The sequence below is a fragment of the Erythrolamprus reginae genome, chromosome 2 (assembly GCF_031021105.1).
Source record: "Erythrolamprus reginae isolate rEryReg1 chromosome 2, rEryReg1.hap1, whole genome shotgun sequence".
NCBI classification, from domain to species: domain Eukaryota; kingdom Metazoa; phylum Chordata; class Lepidosauria; order Squamata; family Dipsadidae; genus Erythrolamprus; species Erythrolamprus reginae.
This window is the reverse complement of record NC_091951.1, coordinates 23,018,695-23,035,869: the sequence shown is the minus strand read 5'-3', so window position 1 is coordinate 23,035,869 and position 17,175 is coordinate 23,018,695. Positions and strand designations below refer to the sequence as shown.

Here is a 17,175-nt window from a genome sequence, read left to right as displayed (position 1 = left end):
TAATTTGTACAAGTCCCTTATCAGTTCTGTGATATTTAGCTTGCAGCTGTGAGGCAATTCACAGTCCTTCTTCTTTCACAAAGTGAAACACACTTTGCTCTGGTTTAGTTTCAAAGCGGGGAAAAAGCAGCACACAAAAGGTCAAAGTCAGTAAAGCAGTCACGAAACACAAGGATCAGATAATCCTCCACAATGGCCAAACCCACAGGCTGCTCTTTATAGCAGCCTCACTAATTACCACAGCCCCACCCAACCACAGGTGGCCTCATTTTCTTTGATAATAATCTCTCAGTTGTTGCCGCCTATGCATCGCTCTCCGCATGCGTGGCTGTATCATTAACTCTTGTTCTGAATCCAAGGAGGAGCTAGATAATTGATCTCCTTCTGAGCTGTCTGCCACACTCTCCTCCTCCCTGTCACTCATGTCTTCTTGGTCAGAGGAGCCTTCATCAGCAGATTCCACCGGGAGCAAAACAGGCCTGCAGCATGTGGATGTCTCCCCCACACCCACAGTCCTTGGGGCAGGAGCTGGGCCAGAGCTAACCACAACAGTCCCTAATATCTGAAAGCCAGGAATGTACCATTAGAAAATTAGTGGGTGAGTTTTCTGGCTTAAGTTCTCCAGTAATACTTCTCAGATCTGTATTAACACCAATTTTATTATTCAGGGCAATGTTTATCAAACTTGGCAAATTTTAAGATGTGTGGACTTCAACTCCCTGAATTGATTTGGAATTTCTCTCAACCTTTCCCTGCTAGCTTACAGGGATTACGGTTCAGGTAGAAATTGGGAACATGGACTCTTAAAACTATGCAGAACATAGTTGAGTAAAATCGATATTAGCCTACTCCATAAATGGTAACCTGTTTTAGTATTTTTGGGCACCTTAATGCTGCCCCGAAGTAGGAATCTTAATTTTACAGTAATCCTGCTGCTAGGCTAGGCTAGAGGGCACATGAATAGAATAGAATAGAATAGAATTTTTATTGGCCAAGTGTGATTGGACACACAAGGAATTTGTCTTGGTGCATATGCTCTCAGCGTTCATAAAATAAAATATACATTTGTCAAGAATCATGTGGTACAACACTTAATGATTGTCATAGGGGTCAAATAAGCAATGAGGAAGCAATATTAATAAAAATCTTAGGATATAAGCAACAAGTTACAGTCATACAGTCAACATGGGAGGAAATGGGTGATAGGAATGATGAGAAAAACTAGTAGAATAGAAGTGCAGATTTAGTAGAAAGTCTGACAGTGTTGAGGGAATTATTTGTTTAGTAGAGTGATGGCGTTCAGAAAAAAAACTGTTCTTGTGTCTAGTTGTCTTGGTGTGCAGTGCTCTGTAGCGACGTTTTGAGGGTAGGAGTTGAAACAATTTGTGTCCAGGATGTGAGGGGTCAGTAAGTATTTTCCCCGCCCTCTTTGTGACTCGTGCAGTATACAGGTCCTCAATGGAAGGCAGGATCTATGAGGTTACTCTCTCCTGGTCAAAAAAAGGGATTGAGAAAGGGAAGATTTATGGTAGTGTGGAGACTGACCAATAGAAGACAACACATAGCTAACCTAGGCGGTTCTTAGAACAACTAAGTCCTGGACAGTCTTGGATGGGAATTTTCAGAAGAGTCTGGGCTGTCAGATTGAGAGAACAACCAAAGCCAAGAAAGTACTTCTGCACTCCCCTCAAAAAAAACCTGCACAGACCTACCCATAAAGTCATCAGGAGTTCAGCCAGTCTTGAAAGAGATTTGATACCATTGGGTAAAGGTAAAAGTTCCCCTCACGCATATGTGCTAGTCGTTCCCTACTCTAAGGGGTGTTGCTCATCTCCATTACAAAGCCAGAGCTGTCTGCTGGCATGAGTAAATTCCGAAAGCACAAGGAATGCTGTTAACCTTCCCATCAAAGTGGTCCCTATTTTTCTACTTGCATTTTTTAATGGACTTCTGAACTGCTAGGTTGGCAGACACTGACACAAGTAACAGGAGCTCACTCCGTAATGCGGTGCTAGGGATTCGAACCGTTGAACTCCCGACCTTTCTGATCCACAAACTCAGCGTCTTAAGCCACTGAGTCACCACGTCCCTGGTATGACTATTCCAATAAAAAAGTGGGTTGGGTTGGGTTTGGGATTTCCTTCTTTGTCTCTTTTAATGTTTTGATCCCAAATTATGCGCAACCAGTGATAGGCCTGTGAGCCCAAGTTCAGTTTGAATATTCTGTATTTGAGAAAGCCTTCTTCAAACTAAGTCAGCATGAGTTGAGCATCATTCATAAGGGGTATGATCTTAGTCTCAGCTGGCAAGTTTTGCACCGGAGATAGGTTCTGCAAATATTCCCTTTAATTTACTTGGTACTCTTGAAATTCCTAACTCGGTGGCTATAATGAATTTAAATAAATAACAATAAATAACTGCATAGGCATGCTTTCACCCTGTAATCATTAAGATGTTCTTTCACCAATGCTTGTCTTCTCATGAAGAGAGAAAACGAAGAATTCGCATACATACATAGATCTCTGAGTCCCATCCCCTCTGATTTGTGTTCTGTCGGGCTCTCTGGAAGACTCCTCCCAAAAATTCACAGGTACAAATTTCAAACACACACACGTTTGAAAATTCAAAACAATGTTCTTTATAATGTAAATTCACTTAAACTAAGCCCTCTTTTGGTATAGCAAAGCAAAGAGCACTCGTCTCCAACCAAACTGGTAATTTGTACAAGTCCCTTATCAGTTCTGTGATACTTAGCTTGCAGCTGTGAGGCAATTCACAGTCCTTCTTCTTTCACAAAGTGAAACACACTTTGCTCTGGTTTAGTTTCAAAGTGGGGAAAAATCAGCACACAAAAAGTCAAAGTCAGTAAAGCAGTCACAAAACACAACGATCAGATAATCCTCCACAATGGCCAAACCCACCGGCTGCTATTTATAGCAGCCTCACTAATTACCACAGCCCCACCCAACCAATGGTGGCCTCATTTTCTTTGATAATAATCTCTCAGTTGTCGTTGCCTATGCATCGCTCTCCACATGCCTGGCTGTATCATTAACTCTTGTTCTGAATCCAAGGAGGAGCTAGATAATTGATCTCCTTCTGTGGCTGTCTGCCACACTCTCCTCCTCCCTGTCACTCATGTCTTCTTGGTCAGAGGAGCCTTCATCATCAGATTCCACCGGGGGCAAAACAGGCCTGCAGCATGTGGATGTCTCCCCCACATCCACAGTCCTTGGGGCAGGAGCTGGGCCAGAGCTAACCACAACAATTTTGGGGTTCTGTTTCATGAAGCAGGGAAGATTTGAACACAGGTCTTGCCAGTCTAGGAGAAGTTACACAAGAGCTTTGCCAACCTGGTACCTTCAAGAAGATTAAGCAGAAGCTCCCATTATCCCCAGCCAGACTGGCCTCCTCCTATGAGTGTTACAATCTGGTGTTGCTGTAGTGATCCAATTTGAAAAACACTAGTGTCGAGCCCACCTGCATCCCGGAATTCAAATTATTTTAGTGTGTATCTAGCTAGGGGGGGGAAATCCCTTGTTCTTAGACTGAAAACAACAACAGGGTTCAATTATAGTCCTGATTAAGCAGCTGTGTCTCGGAATCTGCCTTCCTTTTAAATCCAGATTAGCCAGTGCTTCTGTTATGTTTGTTCTTTTAAAATGCGTTATGTTTGCAAGCTGTATAATAAAGGTGATAGCTGATTGGAGCAGGGCGACCAATAAGCAGCCTGCTAGCACAACCAATGGGGAAGCCTGGGCGCGACCAATGAGGAGCCTCCGGGCTCAGCCAATAGGAAGCTCCAGCGCCAAGTCTTGAAACACTGTCACCAATCCCTGTGCTAGTAACCATGTATATAAGGTGTGGGTTGTGCTACTTGTTTCTCAATTTCACTTATACATGGAGCTGGTCACTTCAACTGTTCCTGACTGCTAATAAAGAGCTGTTAGCCTTTTCCTGAGCCACCAGCCTCTGTTTTAACAGCTTCCTTCTGAGGTGCTTGTGACTGCTCCGCCTGTTTTTCCAGGCCTCTGTGACTTTTTCTTTAGACGAAACATCACCTTTTGTGCCCATCTGTGGCCCCCTTGGCCTATACGCATGCCTGCTTTATTCGCACGGAGAGGCACAGAGAGGGGCTTTCTTCTGCATGGGATAGAAAAGGTGGATAGAGAAAAATTCTTTATACCTCTGCTTTAGAAAAATTATTTTCTCTATCACAATACTAGGACGAGGGGGCCCTCCCTAAAGCTCATAGGTAAGTAAGTGAGGATAAATCAAGGGAAATATTTCTTCACCCAGAGGGTCGTTGGTTTATGGAATTCACTTCCAGAAGAGGTCATGACAGCTGTCAGCCTTGATAGCTTCAAGGCAGGATTAGACAGATTCATGGATGCCATGTGTATCGGTGGTTATTGAAACAGATGTCCAAGTGCTGCCTCTATGTTGGTTAAGGCAGGCAGGATTCCCTTGAGTAACACTTGTTGGGGGTCAAGGGAAAGGGAGGGTCTTGCCTTCTCTTTCTGCTCAAGATCCCCATGGACAATTGGTGGGCCACTGGGTGACACAGAATGCTGGACGCGATGGGCTTTGGCCTGATTCAGCATGGCTCTTCTTATGTTCTCGTTAACGTTTGTGATTCTGTAGTTGTAAATGCATTAAAAAAATATCTAATTTATCCATGGGTGTTTCTTGTTGGTAATTAATAATAATAATAATAATAATAATAATAATAATAATTATTATTATTATTATTATTATTATTATTATTATTACTACCATTAACCAGTGGCAAAGAACTGGTGGGATCATAAGCCCGGAAAAGTGGTCGAAAATGAGCAAGCAAAACTACTGTGGGACTTCTGACTTCAGACTGACCGAATTCTGAAGCATAACACACTAGACATCTGGGCCACCACAGGGGCCCATGTTAGAAGCGATGTTGAGCTAGCCATGCCACCCCCCCAAGGTGAAATAGAACCCTAATGCAGTCCTCAATGAAATTGAGTTTAGCACTAGCATTTAGACTAGAAAGCTTAGAACTACGATGCCTAAAACACGATCTAAGTATTGCCCACAAAATCATATGCTGCAACGTCCTGCCAGTCAGTGACTACTTCAGCTTCAACCGCAATGACACAAGAGTACACAACGAATTCAAACTTAATATTAACCGCTCCAAGCTTGACTGTAAAAAATATGACTTTAGCAATCGAGTTGTCGAAGTGTGGAACTCATTACCGGACTCAGTAGTGTCAACCCCTAACCCCCAACATTTCTCCCTTAGACTATCCATGATTGACCTCTCCAGGTTACTAAGAGGTCAGTAAGGGGCTTACATAAGTGCACTAGCCTGCCTTTCGTCCCCTGTCGAATTTTCTCTCCTTATTTCATATCTCATATATGTCTTTTCTTCCTTTCATATATCTTCTCCTCTATTTTTATATCTTCTCTTTATATATAATACTTCATGTCTATTCTCTTCAATATGTATTGTGTATTGGAATAAATGAATGAATGAATGAATGAATGAATGAATAAATAAAGAAATAAATAAATAAATAAATAAATAAATAATGATCCCGCTATATAGAGTGCTGGTGAGACCACATTTGGAATACTGTGTTCAGTCCTGGAGACCTCATCTACAAAAAGATATTGACAAAATTGAACGGGTCCAAAGACGGGCTACAAGAATGGTGGAAGGTCTTAAGCATAAATCGTATCAGGAAAGACTTAATGAACTCAATCTGTATAGTCTGGAGGACAGAAGGAAAAGGGGGGACATGATCGAAACATTTAAATATGTTAAAGGGTTAAGTAAGGTCCAGGAGGGAAGTGTTTTTAATAGGAAAGTGAACACAAGAACAAGGGGACACAGTCTGAAGTTAGTTGGGGGAAAGATCAAAAGCAACATGAGAAAATATTATTTTACTGAAAGAGTAGTAGATCCTTGGAACAAACTTCCAGCAGACGTGGTAGATAAATCCACAGTAACTGAATTTAAACATGCCTGGGATAAACATATATCCACCCTAAGATAAAATACAGAAAATAGTATAAGGGCAGACTAGATGGACCATGAGGCCTTTTTCTGCCGTCAGACTTCTATGTTTCTATGTTTCTTTAGGCTAAAGTTTGCATTTGTGGAGGATCACATATTAAGAAGAGTGGTCTGAGACTATTAAAAGTGTGTGTTACTCACACGCTTTGCCAAAGCCCGGGATTGAACCAGGGACCTTTAGATCTTCAGTCTAACGCTCTCCCAACTGAGCTACTTTGGCTGCCTTCTAAAATATTTGTTAAAGTGGCATCACCCAACTTTGAAAATAACAGCCAAAATTCATTCCTGTTCAGTCAGTTGATCGGATCAGAGCTGTCTAGCAATAGCATTTAGACTAATTAATTGTTCTAACTGTCAGGAAATTTCTCCTTAGTTCTAAGTTACTCCTCTCCTTGTTTAGTTTCCACCCATTGCTTCTTGTTCTACCCTCAGGTGCTTTGGAGAATAGGTTGACTCCTTCTTCTTTGCGGCAACCCCTGAGATACTGGAACACTGTTATCATGTCTCCCATGTTCCTTCTTTCATTAAACTAGACATTCCCAGTTCCTGTAACCGTTCTTCATATGTTTAAGCCTCCAGTACCCTAATCATCTTTGTTGCTCTTCTCTGAACTTTTTCTAGTCTCAACATCCTTTTTGCATTGTGGCGACCCAAACTGCAAGCAGTGTTCCAAGTGAGGTCTTACCAAGGCATTTTAAAGTGGTATTAACACTCCATTCTATCCCTCTGTTAATGCAGCCTACAACAGTGTTGGCTTTTTTGGCAGCTGCTGCACACTGCTGGCTCATATTTAAGCGGTTGTCCACTAGGACTCCAAGATCCTTCTCATAGTTACTACTGTTGAGCATGTACCACATATTTTATTTATTTATTTATTTATTTATTTATTTATTTATTTATTTATTTATTTATTTATTTATTTATTTATTTATTTATTTATTTATTTATTAGATTTGAATGCCGCCCCTTTCCGAAGACTCAGGGCGGCTAACAACAATAAAAAAGACAATGTGAACAAATCTAATATTAAAAATAATCTTAAAAACCCCAATTTAAAGAACCAATCATACATACAAGACATTCTCCTGGGTCCCGCCAAACGACATTGTTGACGGGACCCAGAGAAGGCCAACTCTGAGGGACCTAACCGGTCCAGGGCCGCCGATAGACCGGTACTACTGGGAGTGGTGTAACGGGCCCGGCAATTAGGGGGCCCCGCAGTCACCAGCTCCTTGCACATGCGCAGACTGTACCCTCCTTTTGCCGGCTGCCTGCCTGAGCCTCACCTCAGCAAAGTAAAAGGCCCGGGCCAAATTGATTAGGTGAGGCAGGAGGCCCGGCCGGCAAAAGAGGGAGGGTACAGTCTGCGGAAGCCAAGCTCCCCATCGCTATGGGAAGCCGGCCGCTTCTGCTGAACCCAGTCCTCGCCCGGTGGCTTTCGGCTCCTCCCGCCGAGGAGCTGCAAGGCTGGTCCCGGAGCCCCGTACGGCCAGCGTTCCCTCGTGCCCGGCGGGCTCCCCTTTCCTAAACCCCCGCCAGCCCCCTCATTCCCTTCCCACCCTGCTCTCCTTCCCCGAGACGTCCCTTGCCCATCATCCCCTGCCGGGCATGGGGGCTTCCACCGCCGCCCCCTTCTGCAACGCCCCCCGAGGAGCCGCGTGGGTCTTCAGCCTTCTCCTGGTGAGTCACCGCGGCAAGGATGCGGGCGAGGGAGAAAGGGAAGAACCCGGCGCCTCGAGCGTGGAAGGGAAGGAGCCGGCATAGTAAAAATCACAATTTCTTTCGTTGCTTTTTCTTTCTTTCTCTATTTCTCTCTTGCTCTTTCATTCTTTTTTCCATTTCTTTCATTCCCCCTCTCTTTTTATTTCTCTTTCATTCTCTTTCTTTCCCCTTTCTTTCCTTCCTTCTTTCTTTCTTTCTTTCATTTCTTTTTCTTTCTTTCTCTCTTTCTCTGTTGCTCTTTCATTCTTTTTTTCTTTCTCTTGCTTTCTTTCTTCCTCTTTCTTTCTCTCCTTCCTTCCCTCCTTCCATTTCTTTCATTCCCCCTCTCTCTTTTTATCTCTCTTTCATTCTCTTTCTTTCTTTCTTTCTCTCTCTTTCTTGCTCTTTTTCTTTCTCTCTTTTACCTTCCCTTCCTCTATTTCTTCTTTTCTTTCTCCTTCCTACCTTCTTCCCTCCCTCCCTTCCTTCAGTCCTTCCTCTCTTACTCTCCCCTTTCATAAGTTTCCTTCCTTCCTTCCTCTGTTCCTGTCCCTTCCTCCTTTCTTTCTTTCTTTCTTTCTTTCTTTCCCTCACTCCCTTCTTTCCTCCCTCACTCCCTTCTTTCACTTCTTCCTCTCTTACTCTCCCCTTTCACACTTTTCCTTGCTTTCTTTGCACCCTTCCTCTGTTCCTGTCCCTTCCCTCTTTCCTTCCTTCCTTCCCACCCTCCGTCCATTCATTCACCCATTCCTCTCTTGATCGCCCCTTTTACCATTCCTTCCTTCCTTCCTTCCTTCCTTCCACCCTCCCTCCTTCCTTCATAGCTCGCCCTCGCCTTTCTTCCCTTCCTTCCAGATGGGAGTGCCCCCTCAAGACACCCGCCCAACTGCTGGTACCCTGCTTTTTCTCTCCCCTCGTCCTTTCCAGCTCCTCGCCGGTGGCTGCCGGGTGTGGGATCCCCCTCCCCCCTCCCCTCGCTAGAAAGCACATGGTTTTGTCAACAAGAAGGGAGAAGTGCCAAGGAGCTGTAAATAAGCCTCGCTCTGCCTGACCGATGCCAGGAGGATCTTTCTTTCCCTTGTCACTCCCGCTTCTTTCTTTCTCCTGGACGAGTCCACACAATCGGCTTAACCCAGTTCCTGAAATAGCCTATGGCAGTGCTTCCCGACCTTGACAACTTGAAGATATCTGGACTTCAACTCCCAGAATTCCCCAGCCAGCATTCGCTGGCTGGGGAATTCTGGGAGTTAAAGTCCAGATATCTTCAAGTTGCCAAGGTTGGGAAACACTGGCCTATGGGACCGCCTCGCTTGGCGTGAAGCGGGAAATGATCCCCGGGGGATGGAGTGGCTTGGCGACTTAAAATAGTTTTAAAATGGCGGGGGGGGGGGCTGACACTTAGGCTGTATGGGGCCCCAAAATTCCTGATGGTGGCCCTGAACCGGTCGCTGGGATTCATGTGGCAGAAGGCGGTCCCGGAGATATTCCGGTCCGATGCCATGAAGGGCTTTATAGGTCATAACCAACACTTTGAATTGTGACTGGAAGTTGATCGGCAACCAATGCAGACTATGGAGTGTTGGTGTAACATGGGCATACCTTGGGAAGCCCATGACTGCTCTCGCAGCTGCATTCTGCAAGATCTGGAGTTTCCGAACACTTTTCAAAGGTAGCCCCATGTAGAGAGCATTACAGTAGTCGAGCCTCGAGGTGATGAGGGCATGAGTGACTGTGAGCAGTGAGTCCCGGTCCAGATAGGGCCGCAAATGGTGCACCAGGCGAACCTGGGCAAACGCCCCCCTCGCCACAGCTGAAAGATGTTTCTCTGATGTGAGCTGTGGATCGAAGAGGACGCCCAAGTTGCGGACCCTCTCTGAGGGGGTCAGTAATCCCCCCCCCCGGGATAATGGACGGACAGATGGAATTGTCCTTGGGAGGCAGAACCCACAGCCACTCCGTCTTATCTGGGTTGAGTTTGACTCTGTTGACACCCATCCAGGCCCCAACAGCCTCCAGGCACCGGCACATCATTTCCACTGCTTCATTGACTGGACATATACTCTACCTGTGCCTTTTGTTTTTCTTGCCTAAATTTACAACTTTACTTTTTTCACCATTGAAACAATGTCTCAACGGGCCTGTCATCATACAATGATGGAACTCATCATGCAATATTGGGATGCACATTTTGTCCTGATGAAAACTCTGGATTCAAAAGGTGCCTTGGTCAAGTTCACCCAGAAAATGAAGCACTTGGATGTGTCCCGAAGCCAAACAATATCGGAGAAGACTCCATAGGTGGTTGCAAGAAATTACAGACAATGTTATTGAATTCACCAAAGAATTCTTTCTGTTGGGCATCGTTAAAAAAACTACATCCCCAAAATATGAAATATTTAATGTTATATATAACAATGGCTGCAAGAATTGTCTATGTGCACTTTCCTCTTTCATAAATCATCTTTATTTATCTTTTAGTAACTATATATATATATATATATATATATATATATATATATATATATGTATTAGAAATTGGAATTTAATTAGAAATTAAATGTATGAAATACAAATATATAATATATGATATAAATGGTAATAATGAGGATACCTTTTATTTAAGTAGTTGGAGAAATATAATATTGATACAAATAATTTTATGTATTACTATGTATAATACTATAACTTTCCCAAACTGCTTGATTTTGTATCCTTTTCCCTTACCTTTTTTCTCTTCCTGTTTATACTTCCCTTCCCCCCTTTTTAATTAATAAATAAACTATTTTTTTTTTTAAAAAGAATTGTCTGTGCGCAAAAACGGAAAACTCACAGATACCCGCTGAGAAGGAGCTTATAAAGAAAATATACGAATGCGCAGAAATGGACAAATTAACGAACTAAAGGATCAGAATAGAATAGAATAGAATAGAATAGAATTCTTTATTGGCCAAGTGTGATTGGACACACAAGGAATTTGTCTTGGTGCATAAAAACATAGAAACATAGAAGATTGATGGCAGAAAAAGACCTCATGGTCCATCTAGTCTGCCCTTATACTATTTCCTGTATTTTATCTTAGGATGGATATATGTTTATCCCAGGCATGTTTAAATTCAGTTACTGTGGATTTACCAACCATGTCTGCTGGAAGTTTGTTCCAAGCACCTACTACTCTTGTAGTAAAATAATATTTTCTCATGTTGCTTCTGATCTTTCCTCCAACTAACTTCAGATTGTGCCCCCTTGTTCTTGTGTTCACTTCCCTATTAAAAACACTTCCCTCCTGAACTTTATTTAACCCTTTAACATATTTAAATGTTTCTATCATGTCCCCCCTTTCCCTTCTGTCCCCCAGACTATACATGACTGAATTAACCCCAGATTACTGGGTTAGTTTATGATTCCATACATGAGGAAAATCCCAGATAAATAAATGGTTTGTCCAGTAACCATTGTGTCCCTGAGTTTGATTGTGGTTTAGCCTGATGTGTAAACCTTGTTGTTTGTTGTTAGAATAGAATAGAATAGAATAGAATAGAATTTTATTGGCCAAGTGTGATTGGACACACAAGGAATTTATCTTTGGTGGATATGCTCTCAGCGTACATAAAAGAAAAAAATCCATTTGTCAAGAATCATGTGGTACAACACTTAATGATTGTCATAGGGGCCAAATAAGCAATGAAGAAACAATATTAATAAAAATCTTAGGATACAAGCAACCAGTTACAGTCATATAAGTGGGAGGAAATGGGTGATAGGAATGATGAGGTAAAAACTAGTAGTAATAGTAATGCAGACTTAATAAATATTTTGACCACAGTTTATTTATTTATTTATTTATTTATTATTTGGATTTGTATGCCGCCCCTCTCCGAAGACTCGGGGTGGCTCACAACAAGTGAAAACAAATAATAAATAATCCAATTAATTAAAATATTTAAAGATTTTAAAAAACCCATATACTAACAGACACACACACAAGCATACCATGTATAAATTAAACGTGCCCAGGGGGAGATGTCTTAGTTCCCCCATACCTGACGGCAAAGGTGGGTTTTGAGGAGTTTACGGAAGGCAGGAAGAGTAGGGGCAGTTCTGATCTCCGGGGGGAGTTGGTTCCAGAGAGCCGGTGCTGCCACAGAGAAGGCTCTTCCCCTGGGGCCCGCCAACCGACATTGTTTGGTTGACGGGACCCGGAGAAGACCCACTGTGTGGGACCTAATCGGTCGCTGGGATTCGTGCGGCAGGAGGCGGTCTCGGAGATATTCTGGTCCGATGCCATGAAGGGCTTTAAAGGTCATAACCAACACTTTGAATTGTGACCGGAAACTGATCGGCAGCCAATGCAGACTGCGGAGTGATGGTGAAACATGGGCATACCCGGGTAAGCCCATGACTGCTCTCGCAGCTGCATTCTGCACAGTTTGACCTTAGTACATATTCATTTATTTATTAATTATTTGGATTTATATGCCACCCCTCTCCGAGGACTCGGGGCAGCCTACAACATGTAAACAGGCAATATACATCAAAATCGATAAGCCGATATGACTTATTGGCTGCCGATTGGTTTCCGGTCACAATTCAAAGTGTTGGTTATGACCTTTAAAGCCCTACATGGCAGTGGACCAGAGTACCTTCGGAACCGCCTGCTACCGCACAAATCCCAGCGACCGATAAGGTCCCACAGAGTTGGCCTTCTCCGGGTCCCGTCGACTAAACAATGTCGTTTGGTGGGCCCCAGGGGAAGAGCCTTCTTTGTGGCGGCCCCAGCCCTCTGGAACCAACTCCCCCCGGAGATTAGAACTGCCCCCACCCTCCTTGTCTTTCGTAAACTACTCAAGACTCACTTATACCGCCAGGCATGGGGGAGTTGAGACACCTTTCCCCCAGGCTTTTTTATACTTCGTTTTATGTTTGGTATGAATGTGCTGTTTGGTTTTTTAAATAATGATAGGGTTTTATATGTTTTTTTTAATATTAGATTTGTTCCACTACTATATTGTGTTCTTTTATTACTGTTGTGAGCTGCCCCGAGTCTTCGGAGAGGGGCAGCATACAAATCTAATAAATAATAATAATAATAATAATAATAATAATAATAATAATAATAATAATAATAATAAAAATCCAATAGCTAAAAGCTAAAAAAGACTTGGATTGCTACACTACTTGGACTAAATGGTGTAAATGGACACAAAAAAGAAATTCCAAACAGCAGTAAAAGATGGGTGATAGAAAGAATACAAAAATGATTGTGTATACAATGTATAAATATATAATGTATTTATATCAATATGAATGTAAATGTAAGGATGTCGACCTGCTTGATATCAAGATGTAAATATTAAAAAAAATAAAAAATAAATAAAAATATTTTGTATTTACATTTATTTTAATTTAATTTTAATTTTTAATGTTTATTTTAAAAAGGAAAGAAAATGAAGCACTTTTGAAAATGTGAAAATGAAACTCAGGAACAGCAAACAGGGCCTATTTCAAGGCTTTGGGCTTTGAAATTACAAGGACATTTTTACAAAAAACCCCAAACAGTCCCTTTTTTCTCCTTCTGCATGGAGACCCGAACAAAACAAAATTAAAAAGTCAATCTTGACCTAGCAGAGGATGGTTTCGATCCATCGACCTCTGGGTTATGGGCCCAGCACGCTTCCGCTGCGCCACTCTGCTGGACTGGAAGCAGGAGGCTGAGGGGAGGAGAATAAGCTGATGTGACTCATCAGCCTGTCTCTGTTCTTGCAAAGCCAGTTGCAGGCATAACAATGATGCTTGCTGAGCAGGAACATTTGTGGTGGGAGGAGAGTGCCAAGCTGTGGACCTTTACACCGACCCACTATCAGGGGTGGGATTGAAAAATTTTAGCAAACATTTCGCTGCCCGGTTGCAGGGTGGGCGTGGCCATGGGGGCGTGGCCTACCTGGCCTCGTAAACCACAATGGGGAGGGGGCATTTTTGCCCTCCACAGGGTCCGGAGGCTTTTTTCCTATGTATTTCATACTACTCCCCTCCCTCTATCCCCCCTCTACCTTCTTCCTCCCTCTCCACCTCTTTCCCACTTCCCTCCTCTCCCCCCCTCCCTTTCTACTTCCTCTTTCTCCCTCTTATCCTTCCCTGAGTACATCTAATCATAATCCATTCTTTGGTTAGCAGACTAGTAATTCAAAACCCCTAACTTCATTTCAACTTCGGAGCTACTTCTTAACCTTGTATCTTTCCCTTTATTTATACCAGTGTTTCCCAACCTTGGCAACTTGTATATATTTGGACTTCAACTCCCAGAATTCCCCAGCCAGCGAATGCTGGCTGGGGAATTCTGGGAGTTAAAGTCCAGATATCTTCAAGTTGCCAAGGTTGGGAAACACTGATCTATACTTATTAATACATTCTACCAAGTATATCTACTGTTATTCTAATGCTGTTATTCTTATCTAAATATTATTCTAATCCTTCCTCCTATTTTTATCACCTTGGTCTCTAATTTTCCACTTTCTTCCAAATAATTCCTTCAACGCTGTCAGATTTTTTTTACTAAATCTGCACTTCTATTTCTACTAGTTTTTCTCATCATTCCTATCATCCTTTTCCTCCCACTTAGGACTGTATGACTGTAACTTGTTGCTTGTATCCTAAGATTTTTATTAATATTGATTGTTTCTTCATTGCTTATTTGACCCCTATGGCAATCACTAAGTGTTGTACCACATGATTCTAGACAAATGTATCTTTTTATTTTATGTACACTGAGAGCATATGTCCAATTCTATTCTATTCTATTCTATTCTATTCATCACTATGGCTTAACTTCCAGGAATGTCATTATCTCTTATATCTCTTGATTTTAGGAGGCTGTTTTCTTCCCTCTCCTTAATTAGTATCTTTACTCATCATTTTCTTTTTTTTTCTTTTTTATTTCATCATTTCTTCTCAACCTTCTTAACGTCTAAGACAGAGGTCTTCAAACCTGGCAACTTTAAGACTTGTGGACTTCAACTCCCAGAATTCTCCAGCCAGCTAGGCTGGCTGGAGAATTCTGGGAGTTGAAGTTCACAAGTCTTAAAGTTGCTAAATTTGGGAACCCCTGGTCTAAGATATGTGGACTTCAGTTCCCAGAATTCCTCAGCCAGCATGGAAATTTAGGTCCATGTATGTGAAAGTTGATGGAGTTGAAATACAATGACCACCTGGTAGATGACTAATCCAGATCAAACTTGTCTCCTTCTACAAGTAGTCCTCAACTTACAACAATTTGTTTAGAATAGAATAGGATAGAATAGAATAGAATTATTTATTCTAAGAGGCCAGTAAGGGGCGTATATAAGTGCACTGATGTGCCTATCGTCCCGTGTCCAATTGCCTTTCCTTTTATCATACATTATATATATTCTCTCCTTATCTCTCTCTCTCTCTCTCTCTCTCTTTATATATATATATATATATATATATGTGTGTGTGTGTGTGTGTGTGTGTATATATGTGTGTGTGTGTGTGTTCGCCTGAGATTAAGGAGAGAAACACCAGCCTGAAGATGATGAGTGGGACCTCATCGAAACGTCGCCAGAAATTTCCAAATCCTACACGGGAAGAAACCCGAATATACCAAGACCGTCATACCTGTACCCGTGAAAATCTACGAAAACATATGTGTGTGTGTGTGTGTGTGTGTGTGTTTTCGTAGATTTTCACGGGTACAGGTATGACGGTCTTGGTATATTCGGGTTTCTTCCCGTGTAGGATTTGGAAATTTCTGGCAACGTTTCGATGAGGTCCCACTCGTCATCTTCAGGCTGGTGTTTCTGTCCTTGATCTCAGGCGAACATCCTATCCAATTCTACTGTTTTGTAATGTTTTGTAATGCTGATATATAATTGCCTTTATGGAGGATTTTTTTTTTGGAAGAAAGGATCTTTTAATGATAAGTTTATAAGGCATCGTTGTCTGTTGCTTCCTATGTAGGAGCTTAAGAAACAAAGAATAAGGAACTTGTAAGAATCATTATTTGCTGCTTTTGCTTAGAATTTATTTTCTTAAAGTTGAGCAATGAGAGGAAGAGAGGTCATCCATAAAATATCAAACTGCCGGGATACTGTATATTCTGAAAACTATTTTATGGTGATGGAGAGGCCTTTTAGATTAATGCTCTGCAACATTTAAGAAAAACAATCAAAACCAATATTTCCAGTGTTTTAAGTGGATATACACAGAAGCATGTACAGTTCTGGATTTATTAACTCTTCATGCAGGATTATATTCTTGGTAAAAGAAACCAGTTCTAGCCACATATCCAGGATCTACCACCTACACTTCTCTGTTACAACATTTATATGAAAACTGGTGTCTGAGGAAAAGATACACACATAGGGTATTTACACTTAAGTTATTTATTTTACAGAAAGAATAAAAATTCAAATCACATAACACTCAATATATAAAACTCAAAAATCCAAATGAAATGCCTAAATGGAAGCTCTGTGTTCATATATGTTAAATTTTGAAAAAATGTAATGAAATGTCTTAACAATAAAATGCAGCAATTTGTTTTATGTTTAACATAAATGTCTAAATGTAACAACTATTATGGCACCTTAACAAACCAAATGAACTTTTTTTAAAAAAAAAATTTTTGATGAGGCACTTGTTAACAACTAAACTCATTTTTTTCTTTAAACTAACAATGTCATAGTTGCATTAATGCATAGTGCGGGGGCAACATAGAACAAGAGAGGAGAGGCGACAGGAGAGGAGAGGAGAGCTACTGAATTGTAGTGGTAGCCATTTAATGGTCTCAACAGTACTGGTAGAATCAAGTTATATCCTCTTGGACCCAGGTAACTTTTGAGGGTGAACTTAATTGTTCAAATATTGGTAGATTTTCCCATTGAAGTGATTTAGAAATCCAAGTACTCAGTATTATATCAGAAAAACTATCAGAACCTCCTGGCTATAACTCTGCAGGAAATGGGGACTTTGTTTTTGAGGAATCTTCTAATTGGTTTACATTCTCCCTTTCAGTATCTACAATAAAATGCAGACATTTGTTCTTTACAGTTAACATAAATATCTAAATATAACAACTATTATGGCACCTTAACAAATCAAATGAACTTTTTTTCAAAAAATTGATGAGGTACTTGTTAACGGCTAAAATAAAAAGAATTATTTCTTCTTCTGACTAATTATATTGTAGCTGCATTGTGCATAGTGCACACTAACACTGTGTGTAGGGTGGGAAAAAGCATACAGAACAACTAAGGAAAAGAAAAAAAGAAAATACACTCTACTGAACTGTAACAGTGACTATTTAACTGTGTCAAAAGGACTAGTAGAATTGAAACATAATCTCCAAGTTCTCAGATAACGGAGACCTTGGAGCATTAACAGCCAGGCTGATGGAC

At 41.5% G+C, this 17,175-nt stretch overlaps 2 non-coding genes across 2 annotated transcripts; both read right to left on the bottom strand.

Moving 5' to 3' along the window:
- Positions 1-6,208: 6,208 nt before the first annotated feature.
- TRNAF-GAA (transfer RNA phenylalanine (anticodon GAA)) lies at positions 6,209-6,281 on the bottom strand. The gene has a single exon. It is a non-coding gene; the product is annotated as a tRNA-Phe (tRNA).
- A 7,100-nt stretch (positions 6,282-13,381) lies between these two features.
- Positions 13,382-13,453, bottom strand: TRNAM-CAU (transfer RNA methionine (anticodon CAU)). Its single transcript has one exon. It is a non-coding gene; the product is annotated as a tRNA-Met (tRNA).
- Between the last annotated feature and the right edge of the window lie 3,722 nt (positions 13,454-17,175).